The sequence below is a fragment of the Odocoileus virginianus genome, chromosome 27 (assembly GCF_023699985.2).
Source record: "Odocoileus virginianus isolate 20LAN1187 ecotype Illinois chromosome 27, Ovbor_1.2, whole genome shotgun sequence".
Classification (NCBI taxonomy): domain Eukaryota; kingdom Metazoa; phylum Chordata; class Mammalia; order Artiodactyla; family Cervidae; genus Odocoileus; species Odocoileus virginianus.
Window position 1 is genome coordinate 27,692,752 of NC_069700.1, and position 19,622 is coordinate 27,712,373.

The following is a 19,622-nucleotide window of genomic DNA, read 5'->3' on the forward strand; positions in this document are numbered from 1 at the left end:
CTGGAACTGGAATCCGAGTCCGCTGGCTGCCGGCCCACAGCCCCTTGGGTGGAGCCCTCTGTAAGTCCCATCCAGAGAGGGTGGACCTGGGACCAACGAGCTGTGACTCAGTGACAGTCAGCCCTGGTGTGGTGGGACTGCCCTCTGGGAACTCTGAGCATAGCGGTGGGAACCCGTGAGGGTGCAGGAAACTGAGTCATTGGGAACCCTGCGCTCTTGCAAAGCTGCCCTGAAGCCCCCATTGTTGTTATTGTTATTGTTGTTGAGTCGCTAAGTCCTGTGTCTGAATCTCTGCGATGCCATGGATTGCAGCCTGCCAGGTTTCCCTGTCCTTCGCTGTCTTCCATAGTTTGCTCAGATTCATGTCCATTGAGTCGGTGATGCTATCTAACCATCTCGTCCTCTTCCACCCTCTTTTCCTTTTGCCTTCAGTCTTTCTCAGCATCAGGATCTTTTCCAGTGGGTCAGCTCTTCACATCAGGTGGCCAAAGTATTGGAGCTTCAACTTCAGCAACAATCCTTCTATGAATATTCAGAATTGATTTGCTTTAGGATTAACTGGTTTGATCTTTTTGCAGTCCAAGGGACTCCCAAGCATCTTCTCCAGTACCACAATTTGAAAGCATCAGTTCTCTGGTGCTCAGTCTTCTTTATGGTCCAACTCCAAAATCACTGCAGATGATCACTGCAGACATGAAATTAAAAGATGCTTGCTTTTTGGAAGAAAAGCTATGACCAACCTAGACAGCATATTAAAAAGCAGAGACATTACTTTGCTGACAAAGGTCCATATAGTCAAAGCTATGGGTTTTCCTGTAGTCATGTATGGATGTGAGAGTTGGACCATAAAGAAAGCTGAGCACTGAAGAACTGATACTTTTGAACTGTGATGTTAGAAAAGACTTGAGAGTCCCTTGGACTGCAATGAGATCAAACCAATTAAGTCCTAAAGGAACTCAGTCCTGAATATTCATTGGAAGGACTGATGCTGAAGCTGAAGCTCCAGTACTTTGGCCACCTGATATGAAGAAGTAACTCATTGGAAAAGACCCCAATGCTGGGAAACATTGAAGGCAGGAGGAGAAGCGGACTACAGAGGATGAGGTGGTTGGATGGCATCACCGACTCAATGAACATGAGCTTGAGCAAGCTCTGGGAGTTGGTGATGGACAGGGAGGCCTGGTGTGCTGTAGTCCATCGGGTCACAAAGAGTCGGAGACAACTGGGATTGATCTACTCACATCCATACATGACTACTGGAAAAACTAGTGACTATACGGACCTTTGTTGGCGAAATTATGTCTCTGCTTTTTAGCCCCCATACCACCTGGGAAATGCTGTCATGGCTTCCTGTTGATTTCCATGCTGAGAGAGGAGTTGGAACTGTCTTCACTCACTGGCGTATGATAGTAACATTCCACTTATCCGGGGCCAGTTGGGAACTGGGAAATGTGCTCAATATGAGACCTACGCTCTTGCTGATATCCCAGCAAAGAAGGCACTGCTAACTCCATTTTATGGAAGGTTCAAGCCAGTGAGGGGCGGGTCCAGATTTGAACCCAGGTCTGCCTGGCCCCAGGCTTCCCGGGTGTCTCAGCTGGTTAAGAATCCTCCTTCAGTGCAGAAGACCCCGGTTCGATTCTTGGGTCAGGAAGATCGCTGGAGAAGGGACAGGCTGCCCACTCCAGTATTCTTGGGCTCCCCTGGTGGCTCAGCTGGTAAAGCATCTGCCTGCAGTGCGGGAGACCTGGGTTTGATCCCTGGGCTGGGAAGATCCCCTGGAGAAGGGAAAGGGTACCCACTCCAGTATTCTGACCTGGAGAATTCCATGGACTACAGTCCATGGGGTTGCAAAGAGTCGGACACAACTGAACAACTGAACTGAACTGCTTGGCCCCAAGGCTCATGCTCTCTACATGATAGTGACCTTCCATACAGTAGCATTCACCATGCAGCTTAGAATGCTCATTCATATCCCTAAACCCACACCCACTATCTGCCTGTGTCAGCACTGACCAACTAATTTTCACCAGTGGTCAAATTGGATTTGGCCAAGTTACCACTGTTGAAGAGAAAAATAGGTGAATCCCAAAACTTGCTGTAAATTGAGAGGGTGGGCACGGTGGCCCCTGTGTTGGATGCCTTGTGCCAACTTAGGAAGAAAGAAAATTAGCAGATACGTGTCTGTCTTTCTTTCCTGGCTTGCCCTAGGTAACTTCTTGGGCACTTTTGGAAAAACCTGCATGCCCTGAAAACCACAGCAGTGGAAGCGTGGAGTCAGGTCAAGAACCGATTCGATCCCTATTAAGAGCCTCCTTTCATAGCTAGAACATGCCATGCTCTTTCTGTCACAGGATCTTGGCACAGGCTGTTCATTCTGCCTACAGCACCTTTTCTTTCTATCTTTTCCCTCCTGCTTTCCCTATTTTGCTTCACTAATTTATTCTTAGGGCTCAGGTTAAAGATCAGTTCTTTGTGAATGCACCCCTGACCCTTTCCCGTGCTAGATCTGCCTCTGATATATACTGTTCTGACAGTCATCATGCTTTCTTCAGAGCACACTGCTATTATAGTTCTTCCTAATATTTGATGTTGGTTCCCCCACTAGAGGATAAGTTCCATGAAGCTAGGGATGACATCAGTCTCAACTGTTGTATGCCTAGTGCTTTTTACTTGCCTGCTGTGTACCGGGCACTCAGTCAACAATGGATAGACCACTGGATGGTTGGATAGGTGGATGGAACTAGTTAACTTAATTTCCTTTCCCTTAATTCCAGCCAGTATACTCTTCTTACAGGCAAGGGAGATTGGGATCACCTGTTTATATGTCTCCCTTGTGTCTCTTTGAAGAAGAACCCATTTTGAGAACATTAGAATGTAACCCAGCACCTGATATATAAAAGTTGGTAGTGTGGTTTTTTAAGCTAATCTTGCCTTTGAGACTGGATCCAAGGGCTTCTGCTCCTTGGATCAGAAGAGGGGAGCTTGGAGGGTTATTTTCCCATGTTGAGAGTAAGGATGGCACACTTCTTCATGAAACCTGAGGGGGGTCCATCCCTGCTTCCCAGCTTATTCTCTGGTTTAGCTTCTTGGTAAGGTCTACTGTGGAAGTTGCCAGTTACTCTATTGACTTATTTATACACAAATAGTTATTCCCATAACCTTCTCTTCGCCAACGTTCAGAGATAATGATAGACAATCTTTATAGCATCACAGACGTCACTTCAAAAGCATTCTCTTGCTATAGGAATGTTTATGATGTGCTTATCGCTAGAATTTCATGAGCAACAAACTCCCAAATTGCAGATGATTTAGCATTTGAAGCAGGGAGTGAGAGCGTATGTGTATATGCATTTAAAAAAAAAAAAAAGACTTTGAAAAGGGAAGTTTTTCTTCTGCAGATATATCTTCTTCTAAAGTTTAAAATAAGAACTACTTAAAAGCTGCAAGTTTAGAGGAATGAGCACTTTCTCTTAAGCATTCAAATGGGGGAAAATGACTTGTAATCTCTCCCTCAAGTATTAAGGCAATAGGCATTTAAAGGCTTTTTTGGGAGCTGGCTGTCACAGACAAAAGATTTCTCAATTTTAAAAAAAAAATCATTTTTATAGCGTTAAATAGTAGGAATGAGCAGCAGCAGCCCTCTTGACATTTTGGAAATGATTTATTTTCTGAAACGTCTCAGTCCATTTTAATAAATGACACTTTGTTCTTCAATTCTGGGTGGTCGTTTTGGCTGGGGTTGCCATAGTTATGCTTTGACGTTCAAGGTAGAACAGGACAGGGCTCCAGGCACAACTCCTGACTAGGCTCCCATGAACCCAGTGAATTGGTGCCACCACCTCTGAACAGACACCCCAACGCCGCACTTTCTCAACATCTATGTCATAACTCTTGCTTCTTGGAGAGAGACTCTCTGAGCAATCTGAACTGTAGTCTAGAGGGTGAGTTTGACATCATTTTATTTCTAGTGACTCTCTCTCAACCAAGAGCTCAGCCAGCCGTCTTAGGAAAGTCACAGCTTGTGTAAACGTTTCCTGTAGTGGTGTTTCTCAGCCGTGGTGTGTGGAATGGTGCTGGTCTGCAAACTGTTGACCAGATCAGTACAGAAATTGAGAGTAAGCCCTGAGATGCTTCCATGCCGATTTGACCAAGTAAGCTGTTGAATCATTAGAAGAAGGCTTGTACTTTGTATGAATATCTTTGTCACTTCATTTTTCTACCCCTTCCTTTATCTTATATTTTATAAAAGTATTCATCTGTGATGGATTGAAAATTAAAGAACTGGTCCTTCATCATTTATAGGTTGAGAAGCCCTGTACTGTGGCGCTTTTTTGTAAGTTGTCTCTGCCCCCTGTGGGACAGGTAGGCTGTTGAATGAATTTGGGGAAATTGCAGCACTTGCCAAATTATCCTGTAATGAAACATATGTATGCCTCTCTCTGTCTTGCTAGGCTGTTGTTGCTTGAGAGCAGGGGCTGCGTCTAATTCATCTTTGTAGCCTCGTTCCTTAGATCCCTGCCTGGCACAGTGGAGGGCGTGGGAAACATCCATCCCGTGCATGTCTGCTCCCTAGTGACATGAAAGTGGGTGAGCTCCCTCGGCTTCTGGATAGTGTCCTCGGCACGCTGGTGATGGAGAGCTGGGAACAAGCGATGGAGTGACTGTCTCTTCTCTTTTTCCCACAGAACCAGGCCTCCTCTCCCCACCTGCCCAGCAGCATGAGAGCAGCATGACTGGCCGGCCGCAGGAGAAGCCTCCAGAGCCAGGCCCCCATCTCAACCATCTGCTGCAGAAGTCAAGGTAAGTTTGTTCCCCTTCTCCTGGAAGGTGTGCACATTTTTCATTTGAACTAATTTGCTATGATTTTGTAATCACTTGCCATGTACTGGAAAAATAGTGTTTACTGGGATGTGGGTAGACTGAAAAGGTGCATGTCAGCCTAATGGGGCAAAATGTCTTTGTTTCGGTTAATGGAGAAGCCAGTGATGAAGCAGAAAGGACATGGAATTGAGTTTCTGGGGACTGAAGCTGTCATTATTCCTCCACTACCTTCTGAATCTGGGACCTTGGACAGGTCTTTGAGGGATCAGGTATATTGGGCTTCCCTGGTGACTCTGTGGTAAAGAATCTGCCTGCTAATGGAGGAGACTCAAGTTTGATCCCTATGTCAGGAAGATCCCCTGGAGGGGAGCTTGGCAACCCACTCTAGTATTCTTGCCTGGGAAATCCCATGGACACAGGCGCCTGGTGGCTACAGCCTATGGGATCACAGGAGTCGGATATGACTGAGTGACTAAATAACAACAGCATCCAGGATTCTGGGGGTGAAGGAATCTCTGGAATAGGATAGAACTGGGTGGATGGCCTGGGACTCGCGGAATGCCCTACACGGAGTCTCCTTTCCCACGCAGGGTCATAAGGGGCCTTAGAAGGGGCCAATTTTTGGCCAGTGTTGAACAGTGAATTGTTAGAAAATTCCTACTAATATTGGGACAAATACTTCCTCTCTGCAATTTCTGTCTTTTCTCCTCTGCTTTGCCACGTGGAGCCCCAAAGACTGGGCTTTCAAAGTCTCTTCCACATGACCCTCTTTGAATTTGATGATGACTGTCATGACTCTGCTTATCTTGAAGAGAAAATTCTCTCTGGAGACTGATGCCACTCACCTTGTTCTCTTGTCCCCTCCATGTTAGAAGGGGGCTTCATCACCTCCAGTTTGGTCCTGCCAGTTGCCCACCTGACCTGTACCTTCCTCAACACAGACTCCATTCACCATTCATTCTTCAGGACATATTAAGTTCCTCCTTTGTGACAGTCACTGTACTAGACCCTGGAGATACATCAGTGAGCAAAAAAGACAGGCTCTTTGTCTCTTTTAAGACAAAACAGGTATAGATCCTTGGAAAGATTTTGAAATAAGCCCTGAACCATTTCTGCATGCTCCTTTTAAATATTTTATGTTTTCAAATTTTTTCTTAAATGTTTCGTGAGTGCTTGAAAAAGTGTATACTCTCCAATTATTAGTATTTAGTAGTTTTCTATATATGATCATTAAAATAATATAGTTCACTGTGCTATTCAAATTATGTATATTATGTCCTTTTCTGTTTTTATCTGTCTTTCAATTATTGAGAGACCTGTTAAAAATCTCCTGTTGGATTTGTCCATTTCTCCTTGTACTGCCAAAAAATTTGCTTTGTATGTTTTAGGGCAGTGCTGTTTGACACATAGATACTTAGAACAGGTGTATCTAACTGATAAATAGGGATTCATTTCTATCATCTTTATATACTTTCAGTTTTTTCTACTGTTTCTTTTCAATTGAGATTTTTTTCCTTCCTCATTCCATCTTCTGTCTTCTTATTTGGAACTTATGTGCTGTGTCTGTTCTTTCAATGTTTAGCCCATCTATTTTAATAGGCATACTTAACAAAGTATAAAATGTCTTTACCTTCCTGCCCCAAAATTCAAGAATCATAAACTGGTTTAATTCTAGCCACCACTTCTTCCGACTTATGTACAATTATTATCTTATGTTTTCTTTCTATTCTATTTTACCCCCTGCAAGTTAGACATCATTGTTTTTATACGTGTTTGTATAGATTTATTCATATTCTTTTCTCACCATTCTTTCATGAGATCATTTTCCTTCTGCCTAAAATAAACCCATTTGAATTATCTTTAGTGAGAATCTATTGGTAGTAAACTTTCAAGTTGTTTTTGTTTTGTTTCCGCTTGGTTTTTGTTGACATGAAGCTGTCTTTATTTTGCTCGCAGTTTTGAGAGGTAACTTTATTGGAATATATTCTCTTCTGTCACTGAAACCCTTATTCCACTGCGTCTGGCTCTCAATGTTACTGAGAAGTTGGCTGTCAATCTAATTACTGTTCCTTTATAAGTGACCTGGCATTTCTCTCTAGTTAACGTTAAAGATGTTGCTGTTCTCTTTGGTGTTCTTCTATTTCTTTCTTATATATTTAGGTGTCAGTGTCTCTGTCTTTATTCTGGGTTTCGTTGGGATTCCTACTGCTAAACATGGGTGACTTTCCACAATTCTGGAAAATTCTCACTCTTCATTCTTTGAATATTGCCTGTTTTCCATTCTCTCTGATACTTCTCTTTGGAACTCCAGTTAGGCATGTGGTGGACTTTCTCATTCTGTTCTCTGTATCTCTCAGCCTCTGTTCCATGCTTTTTACCTCTTTGTCCCTCTGTGCTGAACTCTGAATAATGTCTTCAAATGTGTCTTCCATTTAATTTATTCTGTGTCTCAAATGCTCTTTAATCTATACATTGAAAATTTTCCATTCAGCTTTTTTATTTATCATTTCTATTAGTTCTGGTCCATTATTTTTTAAGTATTTATTTATTTGGCCGTACCAGGTCTTAGTTGCGGCACATGGGCTTCTCCCCAGTTGTGGTGCACAGGTTCAGTAGTTGTGGCTCAGAGTCTTAGTTGTTCTAAAGCATGTGGGAGCTTAATTCCCTGACCAGGGATCAAACTCATGTCCCCTGCATTGGAAGGCAGGTTCTTAACCAGTGGACCACCAGGGAAGTCACCTGGTCCATTCTTTTTTAAATCTGCTTGGTGAGTTTATGACCTCTCATTTCTTGCTTATATTTACAAACTTCTTTCTTTCTTCACTCCACTGAAGTTCCTGTTTAGACATTGTAGAATTTCACGTCTGGTAATTGCAGAATCTGAACTCTGCAGGTCTGGTTCTGCTGTCTGTTGCTTCTGCTGGCCAGGACTCATAGTGCCATGTTTCCTCGTTGTTAGTTTCTCTGAGCTCTTCATTTTCCTTAGATACTTTCCTTTGAGAAGTATTTGAGGGATGGGTTGAAGTTGATTTTTCAGAGAGGTTTTGCATTAACTTCTGCTGGTTGTCTTGGGGCACTCTCAAATAAAAAATCACTTTAAATTCATTTTCTACCCAGAACTTGAATTCAGACTGCAAACCTGTGTGAGGTCCAGCTTACAAGTTCAAATTTCTACCCAGCCCAAGGTCAGGTTTTCTTGTGGTCTCCTTTTGGGTTGTGGGTCTATTTCTTGTTCATTGAAGGCGGGAGCCTTTTGGAGTCCCAATTTTATGTCAGACCTGAGATATTTCTCCTGTTTCCTGAGCCATGTGCAGTTTTCATGGGAAACTTAGAATCCATAGGATGTGGCAGGAACCCATAGGGCAAAAGCCAGCTTTGCTCTTCTCTTACATCCCAAGGTTCCTGCTTTTGGTCTTTGAAGAATCCTTCCATTTTTACCAGTTCAGTAGTGTGTTTACAATTTTTATATTTTATATTTTAAATAGGACATTAGTTGTTTCAGTTGAGAAGGTCAAGTAGGGTATCTGGTGGGCCATATTGCTGGAAGGTCTGTCTTCTTTCTTCTCCACTATAGCCTGTGGGGCAAGAATTGCTATTCCTTGTTCACAGAAGGCTCAGAAAAGACATGTTATGGGCTGCAGGCACATAGGGCTAGCTGGTGAGGGACTCGGAGGGAGTATATCCCTCCCCACCCCCCTTCCCTACCTTTTCTCTCCCCAAAATAACTGTTGACCATTTTTCAGGAGTAGCTTTATACTCTCAAAGGATACAAGTTCCTACCAGAATGCTTTAAATAGCTGAGCAGCTTTGTAAAATTTGTTTATGAATCTATTGTTTATCTTCCTCGAGAGAGGAAATGGCTTCTGCATTTTCGGTGGCTTGTTTCTCCCGTGGTCACCAGCAACCTTCCTGCTTCGTTCCCACTTGGCAAAGGCCTCCTAGACCCACAGCCAGATCCCGTGTGCACTTCGTCTAGACCCCAACTTCCTCTCATCCGTGTGCCCTCTCTCCTTCTAGCATCTTCCCCTCCCTGTGCCTCTTTTCCACACACCCCCATCCCCATCCTTCCTGCTCTTAGTTTTCCTGTCTTCTCTTGGTGAGCCTTTCATCAGAGGGGAGACCACAGAGCAGGGTGCTTAGACTTTATGGGCTTGAACCCAGCTCTGCTATGCCCTAGCTTCACCTCTCAGCGCTTCAGTTTCTTCATCTGCAACATGGGGACCACAGACAGAGCGGTTCAAGGACTAAATGAGATGACGTGTGTATACAGAGCTTGTAACAAGAGCTTACAGTCTATCACAAGCACTCAGCCCATGGCCGTCAGTATCATTGTGACTGAGAAGAGACCCCTTCCGGGCTCACGCTTTTGTTCAGTGGAGGCAGAAATCTAGGGTCAATGTAAGATTCCCAGCCTCACTGGGGTATGTTTTTTAAAATAATAATAATAATCTGAGGGAAAACAAAACACATCGGTCTAGCCAGTGTTTGCATCAGCTATAAACCATGAATTCTAGAAATGGTCATTTCTAGAAACGGAACGCTTCAGCATCTTGGCCCTCCCTCCAGGTTGTTTTCTCTGTCATGGAACCATGAGGGCGCTAGAGTCTCGGGACCCCACTTGCTGGGGAATTTTCCCTTGTGGAGCTCCAGTCCCTCAGTCAGTGGACGGCACACCCACTCTGCTAGACATCTGTCCTGAAGGGGCAGGATGGGTCGTCTTCATTGTTCATTTTACGTCCATCCTTACAGCTTACATGACTATTTTTTATTTCACACTCCCTTTTCATAAGTCACTGACTTTATATTATGCTTAGATTTGTGTCACTTCCTGATTCGGTATCTATCAAGCAACAGTGTTTTAGCACCTGCTATTTGTAGTAACTCTGGGGTTTGTACAGTGGGCAAATGTTTTGAAAAATGCAGAGTTGCTTGAGACCCAAAAACTCTTCTGAGAAATAGTCTATTCATTTAAAAGACTTTATGACCAAAAAAATGCATAAAGGGAAAAACGCCTTCCAAAGATTAAGTGCCAGGTATTCAGAGTAGGTTTTCAAGGGGGACAGCCTTGTGTCCTCGACTGGGCAGGGAAGGCTTTCTGGGGAAGGCTAGGGAAAAGATGGGAGCTGGCCCCTGGGGAAAGGTAGGGTGAGGTGGCTGGAAAAGGAACCTTGTACACGGTCGATGTAGAAGTAGTGTGAACTGAGGTTTAGAGATGGGCATTCTCTGGAACCAGTGAGACCCAATGCTGTGCTTCTAGCCCCACAGATGGCCGCCGTGACCCATCTTAGAAAGCCACGTCCATTAGCATATCAAGCTCCCTGACACGTCCTGGAATTAATGTTTGACTGTGTTTCACCGGGTTTCCTGTGTTTAATCACTCATGGCCAGTGAACATGCTGGTCTTGAATGGATATGCATTTGCCTTTTTGCCTGTCTATAAAGGCTGCCAACTCACTTTTGTAAAACAGGGATTGGTGACTTTAAATATTTAGTCTCTGAGGATCAAAACATTATTTGGAGTCAACTACTTATCTTCTCTCTCTGAGTATGGCTCAAATATCTAGGACAATGGGGGTTTCTAGGTGCCTGAGCACTGATGTTGCTGCACTCGGGAGGGGGGCTAGCTCCCAAGAAGATGTCCACCGACATTCTCGACCTAGCTGAGGGGCCAGGCCAACCCCGCCCCATCTCCACCCAGCCTACAAACCTCAAAGTTTATTAACAGCCTCTCTCCAGATAATGATTCATGCTTCCTGTCCCTCCTCTGTTTTAGTTACTCAGGGCTGTGAGCCAAGATTGATTACTTACACCGTCCAGCTGGCCTTGCCCATGGGGAGCTCAACTGGTAGACTAAATACTCTTCATTGGTTGACTTCTCCTTGTCAGCAGAGTCCATACAGTCAAACCAGGGTTTTTGCTCAACGCAGATGTGGAAACCCTTTCCAGAAGCAGGAAGTCGGGACACATCACGTACGGGAGTATGTGAGGAGTTTGGGGGCTGAAGTTATGATGGTAGAGAGGCAGGAGGCGCTCCGGGCACAGGACGCATATGCTGCCATGGCCTCATAAAAGCCAATGGAAATGGGCTCTCGGTTGAGTCTGTAAGTGCCGCTGTGGAGGCTGACCATCCTCTTCTCTGTTGGGTGGCTTTGGTTCTAAAACTATTTTAATAATCTGTGTTATACTAGTCATATAGATTATTATATTTTTTAATACTTATGTTATTGTATTTTTCCTCTTTTGGCAGTGCCTCATGGCATGTGGGATCTTAGTTCCCCAACCAGGGCTTAAACCCATGCCCCCTACAGTGGAAACACAGAGTCTTAACCACTGGACCACCAGGGAAGTCCCTGGATTATTCTATTAAAAAAAATTAAAACACTCCAGCTGGAGCTTCAGTCTGCTCTGATAACCTCCCCCACTCACTCACTTTCCTTTTCCAAAATACAGCAGAACTGAGACAGGCATCCAGGTGTCCTGACTCCTAGCACTCCCCGCCCACCCAGGGAGCCAGAGATTTTAAGGATCAGGTGTCAGTGGTAGAAAACCCTACTGCTTCAGTATTCTGCCTCAAGGTTGCTGGGTGTCCCCGAGACAGGCAGGGTCTAGAAGGTTCTCCCAGCTGAGCCCTTGCTGGTCGCAGGCAGTGGGAGCTTCTTGCAGCCCATCAGGTCCAGCCTCTTCATTCTGCAGAAGCTGAGTCTGAGATGCAGGGAGGGGAAGTAATTTGCCCAACAAGGTCACAGGGCCAGACTCCTTTTCTGTTTGGCCCGGGTTATCTTTATATTGGGTTTGCATTTCCTGAATACGCAGCAACTGGGTGGGGGGGTGGGGGCGGAGGACAGGGGAAGTGGGCTTAGAAGAACCCCTTCTGAGAATGTTTAAATTTCCTGTGAGTGTCCCATGAAGAGGCAGATAATCTGTGTGCACATGATCCAGAGGAGGGGGAGGCTTGGTTCCGGTCCAGAAGTCGGAGAGTGGAGGGAGAAGGAGGCAGACTAGCGGGAGAGACAGAGAGTCTGTGCTGCTGTCATCGGTGGAATAGAAATAAACGGGGGTTTGTTCCTCTGCACGTCCATGATGCCTTCTTCTTTATGTTTTGGGAACACTCAAGTCATGCGGAGGCTCTTGTTGGTCATGTGTGGTTCTGAGGGCTTCTTTGGCCGACAACCAGAGGCCTCCGCTCTTTCTCCCTCAGGTTGGCATCTTCCTGGCATGTGTGATCTTTTGGAACTCTCTTCATCCTTTGGAGCTTCCATAGGTTAGCTCAAAACTCACAGAAAAACAACAGGTCTAGGAGTGTTCCCCAAATGTCAAGGGTTGGCCTCCTTTCCCCCCTAACTTCTGGGAGGCTGGCATGGACTCTGAGGGACTTGGAGCTTCCACTAGAAAGGGTCTTGTTTACCCAACACGTTAGGTGGCAGATGTGGGCACCAAGGCCTGCTTGCCTGGGCCAGTCCTGCCAGACAGCGTGTCCCACATCCCTTAAAGGGGGCCGTTGTTTGAGAGGCCAGGAGGCTGTAACTGCACGTAAGGAAATATCAGATATGGACACAGTTACTGCCAATTTCCTGGAATCTGAGAGCTGGAGCCCTCCTCGAAACAGGAAAGGAAGTAGATTATCTCCTTATTAGGCATGGTGGAGGGAATGAAATGTCTCTTGCCGGGTAACTGGGGCAGCACCCCTTTCAACTTCTTGCTTTAATGATAACCACTAATATCCCTCAGCTTGAGGTGGCCACTCAAGAATTAACCTCTCTTCCCTTCTCCTGGAGTCTGAGCAGTCTGTGAGCCAGACAACTGGAGAGCAGAACACCTTCTCAGTTACCGGTAGCTTCGCTGCAGAACTCGGCCTGACCCACGGCCACACGGAGTCCCTCTCAGGCACCGCTGCGTCGCACTGACCCGTGGAGATCTGCAGGCCTCTCTCGCAGGGACCCACCTGCCCCAGAAGCATCCTTCATCAATGAGCAAGTCATGTGGGCCTGTGCGCCCCTTGCTTCGTCCTCTGCCTGGTGAACAGTATACTAAGTGGACATTAACCTTTCCACGGCCACTCTGGATCTTCCCTGGGGATAAAGGTGCATGTTCTCAGATGTGGTGGTGCTTTCAGGGGAGTGGTAGGGGAAGAGAGGTTACCTGTCACTACACCAGAGGGGCCCACACGGCTGTGGTTTTTCTCTCTTCCTTGCCGCGTCCACGTCTAGCCATCTCTGCCCCTGAGCGCCGTGCTGCTCACTGAAACAAAAGAGAAGGCTGAAGGTTGCCCAGGAAACAAATAACTAAACATATTCAGTCATCCCTGAGTCACTGAGCCTGATCTAAACTGTCCCCAAGTCAAAACCAAACAGCAGAAACCCCACCCAGGCGGTGAGACTCTGAGTCCTCCCTGGGCACCACGCACGTTCCAAACCTTCTCCTGTTTAACCTTCACCCACAACCTGGAGCAACTAGGTGTTGTTACGCCCCTTTGACAGATGTCAAAACTGAGGCCCCAGAAAAACTCAAAAAAGAGATTAGATAGGCCTGCCCAGTTCTCACTTTGCCATGGAATGTTAACGATTTGAACTCTGGTCTTCTGACTCCAGAGTCTGGTGCTTTGGGTGCCTCTGTAAGGGAAACGCCTGCCACATAATCCATTTTGTTTCTCTCCAGTGAGAAAAGTTCCTGATGAGTTAAAAAAAAAACAAGGTTTCAGAGAACTGAAGCTAGCCTTTTAAACTTAGCAAGAGAAAGATCTTGGGGTGTAAGTTGCATCAGATTCTTTCTCATACTTCCATAGCTGTATGCTGGACGGTTGAAGGCTGCCTGGAGCTGATGGCCAGGGCGTGTCTACACCAGGGCATAAGCCAGCTCTCCTTGACTGGTCAGAACTGGGGGGCGCTGCAGGGGTCTAGCTAGGGGAAGTAACTTCGTGCTACTGCGATCTGTGACAGATGAACGAAGGACACCGCACAGTATCAGAGGACACTTCCTCCTGGCATCAGAGGGCTGGAGGTTTAACCCCCTGTCGCATGTGTGTGGCCATGGGTACATCATCACTTGCATGTGAGTTTCCTCATCTCTGAAATGGGGAAAGCAATTCTGAACTCACAGGCCTGTGGTGGGGACAAAATAGTGGATGTCAGAGCTTTGTCCAGTGCTTTCCAGAAGGCTACTGTTGGTGGTGAGGACAAGCACGCCCTCCCATGAACTCCTCAGTGTCCTTACCAGAGACTCCACGTGGGCCAGAGGATTCGTGGCTGTGGCCTCAGGGGACGGGTCTGCCCTGAGCTCCACTGACCGCAGGCAGACACACCCATGGCTGCCAGGGCGGATCAGTCTCCATGTCAGCCCTGACCTCCTCGTCCCAGGGCTATTGGAGAGATGGAGCCACAAGGTTGTCACTCTTCTGTTCAGAAAAAGGCAAGAGAAAGAAAAGAAAGGGAGAAAGAAAGGAAAATTGATTTTCGTTGACCTGTGGCTTTTTCCCCTTTCTCCCCTCCTTGCTGTGACTGGGACTGCCACTTTTTTTAAAAAGATGTTCTGGGTGATGGAACATAATATTTAGACATGTTGAACTGACAGCTGATGGGCATGTTGTCAATACATCACCACAAATCATGTGGCCAGGGTTGGTGAGTGGGAGATTTGTGTGTGCGTGTGTTTGCACGCACACACTTAAGTGATTTTAAGTGATCAGGGAAGTTCCCATGACCCTTATGGAAAGCAGCTCCCGTGGAAGGTTAGCCAGGGAGGTGGTGGGCTCTGAGGGTGGACGTGGGAAGTGGGCTTCCATTGTGAATGGAGGGGGCTCTTCTCTGTATGAGCCTGCAGAAGTGAAATGTCCCCCCTTCCTCTCTCTATCCTTCCATGTCTTGTGTCCTTAGCTCCCAGTGGGTGCCCTGTATTGTGCTGAACCCAGTAGATACTCCTTAAAAGAGGTCCCAGTCTGATGCTGGAGGCAGATAAAACAGCTGGAACTGGGGCACTCAGTGGTGTAATCAAGACGCGCAGCCTGAGTCTTGCCATTCTCAGTTGCCCTCCAGGCGTTCTTCCTCCTGTCTCCATCTTCACTTACCCGCTTGTCAGGGGATTCGCCAGCCTCTCTGAGCCTTGGAGCCCTCGGTCCAGCTGCCTCTGTGACAGCTCCTGTCATAGGTCTCAGAACAAAAGTGCTTTCGCGCTGCTCCATCTTCACAGATGCAGATCTAAGCGTCATCTTGACACTCACTTCTCCCACACTCCTGTGCCCATCTCATCACTAAGTCCCGTCAGATTCACCCCCAGATGCCCCTCCATCACCACCCACATCCCAACTGCCTGGCTTGGACCGTCACTAAGCTTCCCCTGCATCCATCCAGTATCATCACTCACCCTCCTGCAGCCAGTTTTTCTGACCAGGGGTCCACAGATTATGGCCCGTGGGCCAATCCAGCCGCTGCCTGACTGTGTACAGCCCACGAGCTAGAAATGTTTTGTCCATATGGTGATTTGATGATATGGGACACTGACTTTAAACCCAATTAAACAAAATGTTATCCCTCCAAAAAATAACTCCATTCTTCTCATTAGATCTACATTATAGAAAACCGTACTCAATTACTCTTATATTTTGAGTTTCCTCAAGAAGTTTGTAGAAATTTGTTTTTCCTCTTATTATATATATTAATATATATATATATATATATATATATATATATATATCTACATCATAACCTCAATTTTGCCTCCTGGCTGTGAAGCCTGAAATATATATTATCCAACCCTTTACAAAAAAGGTTTGCTGATCTCTCTTCCATCCTGTGGCCTTTGCTTAATGGAAATCTGATCAGTGACACATGCTTGTACACACACACACACAAACACAAACACATACACACTGCTCAAAACCCTTTTCTTGTTCCTCAGTTGCTCTTGATGTAAAGATAAAACTCCTAACCTTTGAGAACCTGGGGTGGTCTAGCCACTGCCCCCTCTCCAGTTTCACTGCTATGCTCCTGTTCTGGCCATTCTGGCCTTCTTTCTGCTCTTGTGTCCACCGCGTTCCCACCTGCCACAGGGCCTTTGCCCGTGCTGTCCTTGACTTTGGGAGGCAGCTTTCCACACTGTTTTCCTGTTACATCCTTCTCATCCTGCAGGTGGTTGTATCACTGAGTTACACAGAAGATTCTCCCCGACCTTCTGCTGGGGTCACAGCCCCTGCTGTAACCCCTCATCACAGTCACAGACTTGGATCTGTCACTGTCTGACCCTCCCCCGTCCCTCGATAGCAAGCCCCTGACACCACATCTTGCACCCCTCTCACTGTGTCCGCTGTGCCTGGGACATAGAGGGCCCTCAGTAAAAACTTCATTTCATTGAATGTCTGAGAGTCAAGGAAGGCATCATAAAAGATAGGTTGAACAGGAGCTTGTAGGTTGAGAAGAAGGAGAAAGGGGGAAAAGGGGATTTCAGGCAGAGGGACCAGTATTCTGGAGACTCTGTGTGGCTCCATGTAGGGGGTTCGAGACATATATGGGTGAATGGTGGGGCAAATCATTGAAAGAGGAGGTGAGGCCAAATTGTGTGGGGCTCTCTGCTAGGCTGAGCTCTATGGATGCTTCTCCTGTGGACAGAGGGCACATTGGTGGTTTGAAGCAGAGATGTGTTGTGGACAGTGGGCTAGAGGGGCTAAGGCTAGAGCGAATGAGGCCAGCTATAAAGGACTGTTCTGTGCATTGGGTCAGTGGGGATAAGAGAAGAAGGTGGTCAGGGAATGTTATGGAGGAGAGGCCAACCAGAATTGATAGCCGATTGGAAGTGGGGGAGGTGAGCTCTTGGGGTCCCATGTTTCCGATCCAGGCCCCTCCAGTATTTAAGCTGAGTGGAGAGAGAGTTGTTGGGGTGCAGGTGGAGGGTGGACGTTTGTGTGGGGGTCAGGAAGTGGAGGGGGTGAATACCTACAGCCCCCTGTTCTCTGAAGTGGAGTTAGGGTCATCTGCTGAGACAATAAGCTTTTGAGGTTCAGGTCATAGGCTTTGGCCTCTTCTCTGTTTTGCAAGCAGAGAGTGCCATGTCCCCTCTAAACTGTTGGGGGGTTCAACTCAGCCAGGAGCAGCTGGGAGTTCAGGCTGGGGATTTCTATCCCAAACAGCTCCATAGGGGGTTAAACAGGAACTCAAGGAGATCTTAAGAGACCTGTCTTTCTTCACCTGTTTCCTGAAACATGATGTCTAGCTGTCAGCTTTGTCAGAAATTCTACTGTGAAAACCTTTGGAAAAAAGAGCTGCGCTCATCTCTGAAAATGTTCACCAAGGCCCTGCCCTGCCCATCTCTGCTCTAGGCACCACTGGGAACCCAGCTCTTGGCCCCCAGAGGGTCTGTACCTGACCTGAAGACATGTAACTGACACATGAAATGCACAGAGACAGGACTCCCCGGCGGTCCAGTGGTATGGACTCTGCACTTTCAGTGCTGTGGGCCCGGGTTCAATCCCTGATTGCGGAACTAAGATCTCACGAGCTGTGCAATGTGGCCTGCAGAAGAAGAAGAAATGCAGAGAGAATACTGCAGGAAGGTGTTATTCAGCAACATCATGCGTTTTTGTAGCGTATTAAAGCTCCCAAGACACTTTCACACGCAGGCAAAGGGGTCTTTAACCAACTCCTACCTCACGACCTTCATCCACAGCTCCCCAGACACCCACACACGTAACACCCACTCCCCCAAATGAGGTCGGGGGCCAAGCAAGCACCAACCGTGTTCCCAACCTTCTCGTGCCTGGAGTCCTTGTTCCTGTAGGTGCATCAGTTAATTCAGAGTGACGTAAGTCGACGACTTGTGGATGCAAAAGAGAAGGGAAGTTTGACAGTCTTGTTGACTGCTTTCCCTAAACACTGAGTGGGTCGGCTTTGGGTCAAACACTGCTCACGCCATCATGGAGAAGTAAGGGAGAGATGTAAAAGCAGAGGTATTAAGACAGCTCTGCCTCTATAGAACTTAAAGTCTAGCAATGGTGGAGAAACAGAACACCCAAGGTTCTGGTCTGGTTCTCGTCTGAGAACTGACCCGGAGGAATGACTTGTGTCTGGGCCTACAGATCTTTGCCCGGGGCTTGGTCCTGACTTTCCCCGAGGCTGGGGCTCTGGGAACCCCATGCCTGCCTTCTTGCTTCAGCTGCTGGGGCCCCTGGTGGGTGCATCACTTCGGCCCTCTGATCTTAGAGCAGTCAAGGGAAGTTATTTTTTTACTGTTTGTTTATTTATTCAGCTGCATCGGTTCTTTGTTGCATCGTGCGGGATCTTTCACTGTGGCTCGCAAGCTCTCTAGTTGTAGCACTTGGGCTTAGTTGCCCTGCAGCATCCACAATCTTAGTTCCCTGACCAGGGATCAAACCTGTGTTCCCTACATTGCAGGGCAGGTTCTTAACCCGTGGACCACCAGAGAAGTCCCAAGGAAAGTTATTTTGGTGGGAAATGGAGGCAGTGAGGTAATGAGAGCCAGTGACCAAGGGGACATCGGTCTTGAGTGAGTCCAGACAGGCTTGGGAGCTTCCCAGGAGGGATGGAAGGGTTACCAGAGGAGGGGGCAAACCTCACAAAGGGCAGGACCGCCTCTTGATCTCCTGATCCCTCTCAGAAGCTGTTGTGTAGACGGAAGCCAGGCTCTGTGGGCTCACTATTGCACACAGAACGTCAACAGCGGGACTCAAAGGTGAATATTCACTTCCAACTTTTTTCCATAATAGTGGAATTCCTAGAAGCATCTGTAACTTAAAGCATGCAGTTTTTCCTCAGTCTTGGTGTGTGCTGTCATTTGGGACAAGACCCTCCCAAAAGTGGTCTCAAAAGTGGTTGCAACAGCACGCGTCGGTTCATCTCCTGCAGGGTGTGTTCCCTATTCCATCCCTGGGTCTGTCCACCCTATGCTTCCCCTCCCTCAACAGCTTCCCGGGGGCTGTAGGAGCCTGGTCAGGGTGCCCTCTCCTCTGATGAGGAAGGCTGGCCTCCCTCGCTCAGCACGAGGACTAAGGAGGCATCGCCAGGGGCAGCCAAGCCACTGAGTCAGACTTCAGTCCAGGGACTCTGGGATGGTGGGAAATGAGAGGGGGGCTGAGGCCCTGTGTCTGGCTCCACTGAGCGAATGGCTGTTTAGCACAGTGCCAGGTGTGGGGCCCAGGCTGGGTCCTGGAGACGAGCAAGAAGGGGCCTCCAGCTGCCCTTGATGAGTTCACCCCCGCTGGGAAGGTGGGGGCGGACTGAGGATGATCCGCCAGAACCCGATTCACAGGGGCCCGGAGGAGGGACCGACTCAGGAAATGCCGCCGGGAAGGCCTCCAGCCCCAGACACCAGAGGTCCTTCTGGCTTGTTTCCTGATTCCCAGAATTCCCCCCCCAAAGTCTTAGAACTCTGGGCCAAAAGGGCTGTGGCATTGCCCCAGGCTGGGGCCGTGTGTTGACAGGATGGCCCAGAGTGGCACTGACGTCATAACCCGGGGTACCTCCTGTCCGAAACGCAGACAGAAGGGCCAAGTGTACATGTTAGTCGCTCAGTCATGTCCAACTCTTTGCAACCCCATGGACTGTAGCCCGCCAGGCTCCTCTGTCTATAGGATTCTCCAGGCAAGAATACTGGAGTGGGTTGCCATTCCCTTCTCCGGAGGGTTTTCCTATCCCAGGGATCGAACCCAGGTCTCTTGTATTCTAGGCGGATTCTTTACCGTCCAAGCCACCAGAAAAGCCTGAGACACAGACAAAAGGATCAAGAGAGCATGAGAAGCTTCATGCATTTATTTCCACACAAGGGAGCATCCCAGGCTTTGTTACCCAGTGACCTGT

General features: G+C 47.4%; 1 protein-coding gene across 14 annotated transcripts in view; it reads left to right on the forward strand.

Annotated features, from left to right (window-relative positions):
• TRERF1 (transcriptional regulating factor 1) overlaps positions 1–19,622 on the forward strand; it is a 204,146-nt gene that overhangs the window by 136,844 nt on the left and 47,680 nt on the right. For all 14 annotated transcript variants that reach the window (XM_070456432.1, XM_070456433.1, XM_070456430.1 and 11 more), the window contains one exon: positions 4,689–4,803. The gene's annotated coding sequence lies outside the window, so the exon portion shown is untranslated. The remainder of the gene's footprint in view (positions 1–4,688; positions 4,804–19,622) is intronic.